Source organism: Schistosoma mansoni, assembly GCF_000237925.1.
Source record: "Schistosoma mansoni, WGS project CABG00000000 data, chromosome 2 unplaced supercontig 0171, strain Puerto Rico, whole genome shotgun sequence".
In the NCBI taxonomy this organism is placed as follows: Eukaryota; Metazoa; Platyhelminthes; class Trematoda; order Strigeidida; family Schistosomatidae; genus Schistosoma; species Schistosoma mansoni.
In genome coordinates, this window is record NW_017386001.1 from 174,939 (window position 1) to 185,846 (window position 10,908).

Consider the following 10,908-nt stretch of genomic DNA (forward strand, 5'->3'; position numbering starts at 1 on the left):
CTATTTGACACTCATCATTTGAATGTAACTGTACTGACATTCTCACTAGGACTCGAACTCCACACCGCTCATTTTAAACACCGAACGAGTTATCAATTGGATTATTGAGTTCATTTAGCCACTCACTTATATAACAGTTTTGAATCCGATTTCATTAGTAAGCGTTCGAATTATACTTTTGTTGCTCTTCTCGATTGATTTCTGACCAATTTTTGTTGATGTGTGTGGTGTTAAATTATTTCTAGTAGAGAATGGTGAGGTCATGCATAAATTCACATTAATTTTGATAGTTGTACTTATCGATAGGTTGTCAAAAGAAAAAGTAAACAATGGATATTTAGAAATGACATTCATCAGTTCACAAAAATAAAAATACAGTGATATAGTATTGAAAATTTGATGGGTTAGTAGCGATTTCACCTTTTGCACTGGGGTAATTTAAAAAAACACACTGAAGATTGATTACTTGACTACGATTATTGTCTCAAATATCTCAGCTGATAAGGTTATGAAAATTAAAACATCTTAAAATGATATCTGCTGACTCAATCGGTACTAATGTTTTTAGTTTGCATAACATTGGAGATATCTACTTCGGACCTTGTTATATTCTCACTCCTTTAAAAGTATGTCTTACTAACTCAGTGGTTCTGCGCCTCCAAATGCCCTGGTACGACCTAGAGAGGAGAGTCAGCTCTCTGGAAATGCTCTCACATAGCCACGTGCATACAACCACTGCTAGAGAAGTCCTACTCATTGTCTTTTTGCAGTGATGCTATTTACGAATAGCGAATGTCCAGCGCTTTAGCCTGGTTGGTGAATATGGAGAGTCCACCTATGGGATTTGGAAACCCTGATTTGAAACCAATGGTGCACATGGACTCCAGGATTCTGAAGGAACAAATGGATTATAAATCAATTAGTGGCCACTGACTACCATGGGACTGCACCTCCTTACGATGCTCCACTGCCTTATAGATCAGATCTTTAGGTCAAAGGCTCGGTGTGTGGCTCCTTGAGTAAACCACCTGCATCGGTCTGGGCACCCGGGCAGTATGTCATCCCTCACGCAAATGGAATGATTTATGTGGCGCATATATATCTGGTGCCTCGTTGTACCAATGTCTACGTGGTTAAATAATAAATAAGGAAAAGTGGTTCCACCACACACTAACAATGTTATGAAGTGATCTGCTTTCGTTTTCACCAGAAGTCTTTAGAGTGAATAAACAATTATCCCTCAATTTATATCTAAAATATATTGATTACCAAGTAATTATTATTGGCTATTGGTCATATTAGTTGGGTCAAATTTTTGTTTAGAATTGTTGAATGTCTCTTGTACTATAGTAATGGTTTCATTTGCATAACACTAGGTATTTATATTTCTACACTACATATTCATATTCACAAACTGATATTGACTATTCCATTCTTGATTACAAATAAACATATAATCTATTGACTTTTGGAAAACTGATTTTTACTTCTTATTGAAGATGTATCCTTTAGTTTAGGTTGTTTATTTTTCTTTGTTTTGAGAACTTTGTTCTTGTTATTACATTTCATCAATTGTTACTGTTAAATTAAGGACAATATTTAATCATTTGTAATGCTTTAATATACCATGGAAGGTAAGTTATGTCGATTTTTTGTAGGTCGTGCATTCCTGGGAGATGAATGTTTGTTTTTATAACTAACCGACGAGAGACTATAATTTATGGACGAACCAATCAGATTTGGAGCGAAATTCACTCACCTATTTGACCAAATGGCGTCTTGGCATTGTAGCTGATGAAAAACCGTAAATCTAATTCCTAACCATAACCATCATAATCGTTGCTCTTCAAACTGCCTTATAACCCTTATTTAGCCCTAGTAAGTAGGCAGACACTCTCAAGGTTACTTTGGCGTCTCTCAAGGGCTTGATACACTGCATCTACCAGCCATTGTCGTTATGAGAGGGAACAAAGTGAAATGTAAGAATTTGATCTGCTTTCTCTTATCGATCTAGGAAGATGATGCGAATTAAATATTTCTGGTTGTTATGATTGACTGTGCACTATGTATGTAATATGTTGTGCCTTGTTCAATCATCATAATTACCTCGGCAAATGCACCTTGTTATGGATGATTCACAAGAAGCCCTCGGATAAGACTAAGTATTTGTTAGCATCCATCAGTAGTACAGCTTTGAGGAAACCTATCTCTTATCATTGACTTACTATGTAGTTTTTAGAAACGTTATCATTTATCTGTTCACGATATGAATCAATTGTTATAGACTGGGCCACTGTGAAAATGTACTTCTCTGTGTTTGTCATCACTGAACATTAAATCATATGACACTGATCTGTTACTACATAAACGGCTCTTTCGTTTTTTACAATTAGGTTTGCTCAAGTTAATTCAAGAGTTTTAAGTTCAATTTCGTCTAATTATCTAGTTGGTTGTAAGTTGTATATATAAATGCTTATCTAGTCGGCATACGATTTTAAATTTTGGTTAATTTATACTACTACTTACTAATCGAAGAAAGCTTTGTACCTTTATATTCCGATAGGCTTTGATTTGTCTTCATTAATTGTGATTGAGGATCATGTCTGTTACGTCCTTGAATCTGTCTACCCACTTTAGTGCCGAGTATAACTTGTCTAATGTAGATTAAGACCTTAACGGGATAGGCTGACTGGCTTAACCTTGAGGCTAGTATGCCTGAGTTCTATGTGGGGGTAGAGAGACGAAAACTATTCTATCCCTGATTGGCTGGCAAGCACGCGAGAGAGAGAAGACAAAGACAACTGGAACACTAATCACTTTATTCCAATCCCGATCTAGCACCCGAATTCAGATTAGCGTAAAAAGATACATGAATAAATAGCTGACTAACCTGACCACGATGTACAATAATTAGGAAAATACAATTATATTCATTATCAGAAGGGGTTTTGTGGAGATTTAGTATTTTCATAGTCGAGATCATGAGTCAATTGAAGCTAGACCACCGTGGAAAACCTGGAAGCACTGGACGACTGTTTCGTCCTATTATGGGATCCTCAGCAGTTAGACATTAACACCGGATGCCGGATCAGTGGTCTATCGGTTAAGGGCTCTGGCTTGAGACTGGTAGGTCCTGGGTTCGAATCTCGCGAGAGCGGGTTCGTGGATGCGCACTGCTGAGGAGTCCCATAATAGGACAAAACGGCCGTCCAATGCTTCCAGGTTTTTCATGGTGGTCTAGCTTCAATTGACTCACGCTTTCAACTATGAAAATACAATTATGTCCAAAACTGGGGGATTACAGTAGAAAATAAAGTACAAACGTCTAAATTACAATAGCTTTGGAACAGAAAGAGCTATGGCAGTGAATCATAAATCAAACGAAAGCTCATGATCTGCAGAATAGTCTAGGGACAAAAATAAATGTTACAGTTTTACAAGCTTCGAATTAAATGAAATAACGTCCCCCAAAATAGCTTCCGTAGTTTATCAAAGCTTCTTGTTTCGCTGTTCACATCAATGTCCTTTGAATCCGTTATTTGTCACGATATTTTAACGTAAAAAAACTGTTGTACCTCATTCACGTAAACTGTACAAACATATATAAATTTATTTGCTCAAAAATAGTAGTATAACAGGACGGTGTTGAATATTTAGCGAAATTGAAGTATCCTCTCATGAATTGTTTACGAAAATCAGATATTTAAACATGATTATACAATAATCGACTAGTGAGAATTATTAAGGTGAAGATAATTGTCCAATGAGTAGATAATAATAATTAAACGTTTAATAATGGCAACCAATTAATAATTATAAAAAGTAATTGGGAAGAAGTAAAAAAAGATTATGGACGATAGAATGAAAGATTAAGACCATGGTAGAATGAGTAATTGAACGCACTGGTTTTTTACACATAAAGGTTAGACTTGAATTAGTATATCGTTATAAACTTTGTTGTTCATCTGTATTCTTTTTGCACCAATTCTTATGATTGTATGAATGATGATAAAGGAGGATTGTGATAAAGACAGAAAAATCATAAGCATATGAACATATTGTTTCGACATATAAGGATAAAACGATTAATTTGAAGCGAAAGGTACTGGGTTCGAGTCCCAGAGTGAACATCAACTCTGAGATGCAGGTACATCCAGCTGACGAGTCCCAAATAGGACGAAACGCGCGTCCTGGATTTCACTGCTAGCCACTATCCGCCTTTGCTTACAAAACGATTAATTATCTACACAACATTTATCATTTTAGATAGACACCAATCGATTACTTATCAAGATCTTATGTTTAAATATATTTCATGTTGGTATTCTATTTTTACAGTCTTAAAATAGACAAGTTTTTGTTATCTTAAGATACAGACAAATGAACACAGTATTTGGAATTTTTGTTACAAAATATATACACACCAATGATGAATTGTTATTTCTATAAAATTATTTGACTTATTTGATATTGTTACTATTAATAATACTAAATAACATCAGTCTAACTATGAACTTGAACGCGAATAGTTTAAATATCATTAAAGCATTTTAATGGTCAAACAATTTAGACAGCTCTAATCAATGCGACGTGATAATTATATATATGCCCCCAAATACCCTGGTACGGCCGAGAGTGGGAAGAAGCCACCCTTCCTCTCAAAATGCTCTCACACGGTCACGCATATATAGCCTCTGCCAGGGAAGTCCTACTGTTATATATTGTGGCCGAGTAGGATGCCCAGTTAATGTATGACGTGATAAGATCGCCAATCAGAGAGCAACGAATTGTCGATTGGAACAGTGACACATGAAAACCGTACGAGCAGTCTAGAGTACGTATCGGCCCTGCGATCTGCCTAGCCCGGTTAGTCAAGTCCAGAACACAAATAACAGCCTCTGTGGTATGAATCATTGTATTTCAAACATACTGAGTTTATATACCAAACAGACTGACCACATTGTACCAATAAAATAGAAAATAATATTTGTACAAGAGTTAGCCAAATGTGGCTGTGAATAGGGGGGGGCAGTAATTAATAGACTGAGTATAACTCAGGAATGGTAAATCGTACAGTAATAGTCCAAGGGTCAAAATAAAGATCACAATCAAAGGAACATGAATATGAGTAGTTTAATTATTTAGCAAATATACGATAAAAATTATATGCATAATATTGGTCCACAAATGGATCCCAAAGTTACCATTCACTATTGTTATCGGGATATAACACCTACTCACTGCCTTCTCATGGCCGGGGGTGTTGGTTACGAAATTGAGAGGACGAAAAGCGATTGTCCGGAGCTTTAACCGGGTTGGTGGACACGGAAAGTCAACCTAGGGGAGTTGGAAAACCCTGATTTCAAACCAATGGTGCACATGGCCTCCAGGATTCTGAAGGAACAAATGGCATATGAATCAATCGTAGGTCACCGACTACCATGGAACTGCATCTCCTCACGATGCTCCACTGCCTTGTAGATCAGATCTTTAGGTCAAAGGCTCCGAGTGTGGTCGTCTAAGAAAACCACCTGTTTCGGTTTGGGCACCCGGGCAGTATCACAGCCCTCCCACAAATCGAATGAGATTTGTGTGGCGTATATATATCTGGTACCCCATTGTGTGTTAATATATATAAGTAATTTGAGCGTCTCCTAGCTACAATATGACTTTTTTTTCTTAGATCATTTTTTTAATAAAGCCATTAATCTAATCCATAATTAAAATAATTGTTCAATAATTGGTTTTTTTTCTTCTGCTTATATTGAATTATTGAAAAGTGTAATACTTTAACAGTGATGTTTAACAAAATGATTTATTAGATATTTAAATAGGCTATAAAGTGTATTATTAAGATTATGTATTAGTTAAGAAGAATGGTTTTCAATTATTAACGTTTAACTTATATCTAATAAAATGTACTGATCAATGCAAACATTTAAATCTATCATAAATACACTATAGAAGGTTAAACCTCAGTAATGTTTTATTTTATTTAAACACATAAATATTGGTACAACGAAGCACCAGATATATATGCGCCACATAAATCATTCCATTTGCGTGAGGGATGACATACTGCCCGGTTGCCCAGACCGAAGCAGGTGGTTTACTCAAGGAGCCACACACCGAGCCTTTGACCTAAAGGTTTAATCCACAAGGCAGTAGAGCATCGTAAGGAGATGCAGTCCCATGGTAGTCGGTGACCAATAAGTGGTTCATACGCCATTTGTTTCCTCAGGATACTGGAGTCCATGTGCACCATTGGTTTCAAATCAGGGTTTCCAAATCCCATAGGTGGACTTTCCGTGTCCACCAACCCGGTTGAAACGTCAGACATTCTCTTTTTGTCCTCTCAATTTCGTAACCAACACCCCCGGCCATGAGAAGGTAGTGAGTAGGACTTCCCTGACAGAGGCTATATACGCGTGGCCATGTGAGAGCATTACGAGAGGGACAGCGGACTCTCCTCAATCTCGGTCGTACCAGGGCATTTGAGGGCCTAGTAATGTTTATATGATAATATAGTTGTAAAACTATTGTGATTTCTCTTGAATTTTTTGTTGTTGTTTGGATCATCTTTTTTAAATCTTTGTACACAGTGTCTTGTTTGTTTGTTTTTTGACTAATATTTCATGACAAAATGTAGCAGGATATTCTTTCCCAAGGAATTATGAAAGAAATATCGGTTAGAATTATATAATCCTGGGAACTTAATTTGAATACTTCATAAGTGTACATATTACTTTAGGCATTCGACATTATGATCATATTTAAACAATATTATAGATGTGAGATTAACTGTATCCACTATATAGTATTATACTTAAATCTGAATTATTTTAGATCGTTTAAAGATATAATTTAAAAATTTATATTTTGTATAATAAGTGATGTGCCGCTGTGTACGACATTTTTATACGTTATTGAAATCCAATGAATTTTACCTTATATGTTTGTTAAGAAAAAGAGACAAAAGGATTTGTTTTCACTACATATTATAACATTCTACCTTTCTTTCTGAGAAGAAAGTCTGCATTCTGTGCAGTTTACAATCGATGCTATAATGAACAAATCAATCTACTACGTCAAAAGATATCAACAGTCTCATGTATCATCTCACTAATGCAACGCTGATTAAGCTACGTACATGACTGTCAAGCTCATTATTACAGGCTTATATGTCTTGCTAATTGAACGCTATATTCGGATCTTAAGGTAGTCTCGTAAACCCTAAGCTAAATCTACACAGCGACTTGGACACGAGAGAAAAGGCGCAAAATATACGAGAAGCCCTTTACTTCAAATGGTCATTTATGTACAGAAAATATAGGGTTTTATAGTATATTAGAAGTCCTTGGATTTTCCTGAAAATTCTGGAATGCTACTAAACATGGTAGCAGTGTAGTAATCAGCCAATCAGAAACTCTACATGTGACTTTTCACTTTCGTGATGTTTCTGGCACAGCTTTTAGTGAATTCTGATTGGATAAAATGCTTCTTGATATTTCCTGAACCTTTCTTGTCTTTTGAGAGAAATTTTCTGGATCACCCCAACACAAGCAATTACGGTGTGTATTTGAACGTTTCAACTACACAAGTTTTTTTAACACTAAGAAAGGAACCAATATGATCGGTGGAGGAAGGTAGCATGCAGAAATCATTTGCTTATAAAAGATAGATAAATCCTCAGAGACAGTACTAAATCATTCATAATCTTATTAATGAATCTTTAATCTTTTTATCGTAGCAACTTACAATTCTGTATGATAAGAATCACCTCATTAAAATTGTTTCATTGCAATAGGGTGTTTATTAAAACATTCAACTGATTGATTACTGTTTTTATAACATAACTTTTCTAAAGTAGAACTTAAATATTGCTTATTAAATAGGAATGTGATCATTAATACTTTCGATTGAGTATCTCTCTACAAAAAACATCGAAATTACACATGACACCTTGGTACATTCTGTGATTATTCTCAATTAAGTCGAATATAAATCCAATACAAATACCACAGATGATCATTATACAACAACCATTACAAATGATATAATTACTAATCATAATAAGAAGGGGTTTTTGTGGAGATTTCAGTATTTTTCATAGTTGAAATCCTGAGTCAATTGAAGCTAGACCACAATGGAAAACCTGGAAGCACTGGACGGCCGTTTCGTCCTATTACGGGACTCCTCAGCAGTTCGCATCTACAACCCCGCCTCGCGAGATTCCAACCCAGGACCTACCAGTCTCGCGCTAGGGCGCTTAACCACTAGACCACTGAGCCGGCATCCGATGGTGTTAATGTCTAACTTCAACTGATCCACGAAATTCAGCGACACATCCACCAATGTCTTCAGTGAGTTGATATCTCACAACAGACCTGGTTGAACTCCACTTGTTACTGCTTCTCACTAGAACTCCAGGAAATACCTCATGGAGCCAGTCACTAGTGAGCATATGTTGATTATTATCAGAAGGGATTTTGTGGAGATTTCAGTATTTTTCATAGTTGAAATCCTGAGTCAATTGAAGCTAAACCACCATGGAAAACCTGGAAGCTAAAATTGCTATAATATCCACAAAACTACTTCTGATATTAATCAACATATGCTCACTAGAGACTGGCTTCAAGATTTATTTCCTGGAGTTCTAGTGAGAAGCAGTAACAAGTGGAGTTCAACCAGGTCTGTTGTGAGATATCAACTCACTGAAGACATTGGTGGATGTGTCGCTGAATTTCGTGGATCAGTTGAAGTTAGACATTAACATCATCGGATGCCGGCACAGTGGTTTAGTAGTTAGGCGCTCTAGCGCGAGACTGGTAGGTCCTAGGTTGGAATCTCGCGATGCGGGATCGTGGATACTAATCATAAATCAATTTTCTTATTTAATAGATTGCGATGATGTTAGTCATATAAAGTACTTGTAAGATTATTTTTTTTATTGACAATACAGAAATAAAGCTTTTATTACATTTTAAGGAGATGAGATTGAACATAGTTTCTATCAGAATATATATTATATATTGATATTTAAATCGAAGTGTTGTACGCTACTTTTTATGAAGATAACAGCATGATATTTATTGATTTGCATAAGATTTCTTAATTATATAAAAAATTATGTATCATAAAAAATAAGTTTTTATTCTAGGTAGTGCTAATATCCTACTTGTTTCAACATTATGAACAACACCTTGCCAATAATGTTTATGAATATTGTTGTGAATTTACGGCAGCTTTATACCATTGTCAACATCATAAATAGATTATTTATGTTCTGGAATATATTGTTGAATGGATAGTTTTCTCAAAAGTGTTTCCAGGAATTGCTGTTGAGCAGCTAACATCTGCTGCTGATGCTGCTGTAATAATAACTGCAACTGTTCTAAAGAAACCGCCATTCTTTTTTTACTGCTAATAATAATATTAACTTCAAAAACCACCGACAATTATTATGGCTTATTTCTTCCCAAAATCCACATCATCACTTGTTGTATTTTTCTCACAAAATCTCTATCGTCAATTTGTTGTGACTTTATGGCCGGATTGGATATTACGTGATTTATTCGTCAATCGAAATACTACTTATTCAATCTTAGTACTGTGCCAAACCAATGACGTTCGACCGGTATGAGCAGCCTAGCGTCCTTATTGGTCTTTTGTTTGCCTAGCCCGTCCAGTTGAGTCCAGAACGCCAATAACAGCTTCCACTATGCGAGTTATTTATTTCAAACATACTGTTTTATATACCAACCAAACAGACCGCATCACACCATGAAATAGGTAGTAATATTTATACAAGATCAAGGCAAAATGTGGCCGTGAACGTGGGAGACTGTAATGAATAAACTGGGCATAACTTAAGAATGGCAAATCGTATAATAATAATCTATAGGTCAAAATAAAGCTTATCATAAGAGGGATGTAGGTATACACAATCTAGTAACTGAATAGTTATACAATATTAGTCCATTAATAGTTCTCAGAAGTTACCCGTAATTTAATCTTCACTAGGATATAACAAATACTCTCTACTTATGTATTTTATATAAGTTCTTTACCAATTCATTCCCATAATACAAATAAAATACTTTCTCTTAGTCTAATTATTTGTTTGACTAATTAACAACAGTATTATTACATTGTAAGCCAAAGAGAATTTCAAACCAATGATTGAAGTAGGTAACATTATCAGTATTATTACCATTACCATTATTATTACAAGATTAAGTGTTAATTTTTGTTTATAATATTCTACTACTTTTAAGTAATATAAATTTAGTTTACCAATTGTGTTTAAGGTACTCATTTACTTTGAAATATGTAAAATACCAGTCATAAGATAAGGTTTTACAAAGACAGTGTCAATTAATACTGAATATAACTACCATAAATTTAAGTTTCTATTGGTGGAGTGATGGCTCAAAGCTGAAGGTGTTCGACTTCCGCACATCAGGTGCGAAACCCTTTTCATCTTCAGTGTCGATAACCAGGTAGTGTCACTAGCCCTCACATTATGAGTGAGGCTTGAAGCCAAATACATAAATCTGCAACTGATAAATGAATTAAAAAACTTATTTTTAAATTAGCTGTTTTTACTGCCTATTGAAGGATGGAATAACATTTGTATGTATTGAATTAACATTTTTATTTATGAAAAACTGTGAGATACACAGAATTTATGATAGCGGAAATTCGGAAGACCATTTCTGTCTCTTATAGATAAAGAAAAATATTAGTCGAACCAAACCACTTTTATTAAATAAAAGGAGAGTGCCACCATTAATTTACACTTACCTACTAATCAGATTCACTGTTGGGCATAGGCCGTCAATCAGAATTCTTTAAACACGTCTGTCCTGGGTTCTCCTTTCCAGTTGTTGTCAAGTGCGATTCATT